At 28.3% G+C, this 3077-nt stretch overlaps 1 long non-coding RNA gene across 1 annotated transcript; it reads right to left on the reverse strand.

Moving 5' to 3' along the window:
* On the reverse strand, nt 1-531 carry LOC106326593. The gene is made up of 2 exons (XR_001267280.1): nt 416-531; nt 1-279 (listed from the first exon to the last, which is right to left on the reverse strand). It is a non-coding gene; the product is annotated as an uncharacterized LOC106326593 (long non-coding RNA).
* Nucleotides 532-3077: the final 2546 nt, after the last annotated feature.

The following is a 3077-nucleotide window of genomic DNA, read 5'->3' on the forward strand; positions in this document are numbered from 1 at the left end:
TTTCACCTTTGAGATATATTTATTCTTTGAATCACATAAGATTTAACAGATAAAAAGTTTACATATTATCATATAAGACAAATCATTATTTGCTGTACGTATAGAGATATTAGCAAGGATAATAGCAATTACACTGGGGAGGAACTATAGGAGCAACGATATCATCACACCTTCCAATTCCTTTGTATTCAGCCGTGCACTTATCTCTACATTTTTTTTCTCCTTCACACGTCCACGTTTGAAAACAATCCTTTGCTTCTCCTACCATTTTCTTGTTTCCTATTAATTATAATCATACAAAAGTATAACAAAAACAAACATTTACATTTACGTTTACAAAATTCTCAGTTAACTTAAGTATACAACAAAGTTTTTGTTCGTAGAGAAATTTTCTAAACAAATAATAAAAATTCACCTGAAGAAGAAATGATGAAAACGACCATGAGTACGAAGAGAACAGAAGAGAAAGAGATCTTCATTTTTTGGAATTGAGATGATTGAAGAGAATAGGTTTTAACTGATGATCTATCTTTAGGATTGCCTTATATTTATAGGCAAATATAACGCAAATGTGTAATTTTTAGTGAAAGTAATATTTAATTCATAGGTAAAGTAAAGATGTAAGTCCTAGTCAAAGTCAAGACATATATATTCTTATAGTAATGTCTTACATAATTAGTAATTTTATATTTATTTCTTATTACCAAATTAAATAAATTATCTCTTGAATAATTTTGTTAGAAATATTAAATAAAAATCATTGATGGCATTCCAATCTTTATGATATTTTAGTCAAACTAAATATACATATATATATTCTTACATTATTTCCTGGTCAAAGTAAATATACATATAATGTGTTTCCTATTTGAGTACTTTTTTATTTCTTAACATCACATATGATAATTTTCATGAACAATTTTGTCTACACACATTAAAAACACGCATAGATTAAATTTCAATCTTTAATATCCTCTTTTTATTATTTGAGATGCATTATTAACAATAAATCTTACCCTCATGTGTGATTAACAAGTTTGCCATTGCATATGTGTGATCGCTAGAATCCACCTCACATCTTTTATTAAATAGCTTTCTATTACTTAGACTAATTACATGTTATGTTATGTCATTGCCAAATAATATTAGAAAGGGATTATAGTATATGCATCTTTCTTTTTTCCACCGTGTGTCGACCGTTTCATATATGGCATATTAGAATTGTACTTTCGATTTTCGTCATTACCTAATCCGAAATATAGGTTTAACCAGAAAGGAATTATATGTATGCTGTATTATTGTATATAAGTGATTCTTTATTATAAGTTAGCATAATATTTGTATTTTTTTCTAAATGTTCCCAACGATATATGTATATGTGTTATGTGCGTGATTTATTAAATGACTGGAATATCGTATGGGTCCAATAAATTTGGAATGATATAAAAAAGATTAGCATGCGCAAGAAATCATATCACCATATATTATTCTCATCATGCATAGTATTTAGTCTTATGGGTATAATAGGACATTACACGTTGGTAATTTTTATATGAAAAAATTTCCTACAAACATATATCGTTTTTGAACATATAACATGTTCTTTTCTAAATTATCGTTTATATAATTTTACAGTGTAAGAATTAATTGTAATGAAAACTGTGACTGATGGTACAAAAAATTCAAAACAAATAAGAACATAGTAAATTCAATCCCTTAACTGAAGCACCAAACTTTATAAATAATGAAATCTTCATAAATGTTAATACACAAATAAATACAGATGAAAATTTTAAATTTGCGAATTTATCGGAAATAACGCCATTCATGTCTTGATTAAGCTATATTTTTCTATTGGAATACACTAATATTTTCTGTAGTTGAGTGTTATTTTGATTATGGGATGTCGAATTATTTCTCTCCAAAATTTAGAGAAATATATTCACAAGTTTTTTTGATATTAAGAAATCTTCATAAATGTGATTATCGCAGATTGTTTTGCAATGATCTATGTTTTTATGAGCATGATTTAAAGGGATATATGAGAGTAACCAAAGATTTGAAATGTTTATGGTCAAATAGCGAAAGATGTATACTTTCCAAATATTTAAATAATTAGACGATCAATTAGGGATTTTTAGGAATAATTTGTGGCGTTAGAATATTCATTTCACGTAAATCTTACCTCACCTAAATCTTATCATTCGTTTGACTATATGTATCTTACTAAGCTATTCCTACAATGGTATCACAACCTAATCATTTCAAAAGTAGCATCGAAAATGAGTGGCCTGAATTTTATTCCTGCTTTGAAGCCAAAGAAATCTATGTGGAAAATTAAAGTGAAAATCATAAGACTTTAGAAACAATACTCGGCTTCCAATGGAAAGACCATATAAATGGTTTTCGTTGATGCAAATGTAAGTTGTCCTTAGTATGGAAATTGGTTAAAGCTTTCATAAGTTCTTTTCCGTATCTGATGCTTTGATTTTTTTTTTCCAGAGAGATAAAAATCTTAGAGTAAGTTTCATAATGGGCAGTTTTTATAATTTAAGTTAATATGTATCTTTACTTTTTAATACATATTTATTGAAAATTATAATTTATTTTAGTCGATTCACTCCGCGCAAGGGGCGGATCACCACCTAGTCTTAAACATTAAAAACCTTGTAAAAAATAATTATGATAAGCTAAAGAAGTTATATATGGTTAAGCCATACACAAACTTTAGGAGCTGCGATTAGGGTTTAAATCAATTCTACTACACTAAATATGTGTGGCTACATAGATATAAAATCATATTTTGGATCTATTTACATGTTTGAAGAGTGAAATGTACCTTCAATTAATCTGAGAGCATGGAATACCGTACGTTGTTAAAAAAAAAAACTAGAAAAGAAAAGAAAACTGCGTACTGAGGATATTCCTAATCACTGGCACACTAATATCAATCAAATTTGGTTCAAACCGGAAACATGCCGGTTTAGAATTCGTCAAGATAACCGGTTTCGCGCGAAATTGAACCGGGTTTAAGAACATTACCCAAAAATGACCAAAACCCTCAGACCTCTGTGCGT

The sequence above is a fragment of the Brassica oleracea genome, chromosome C2 (assembly GCF_000695525.1).
Source record: "Brassica oleracea var. oleracea cultivar TO1000 chromosome C2, BOL, whole genome shotgun sequence".
NCBI lineage: Eukaryota > Viridiplantae > Streptophyta > Magnoliopsida > Brassicales > Brassicaceae > Brassica > Brassica oleracea.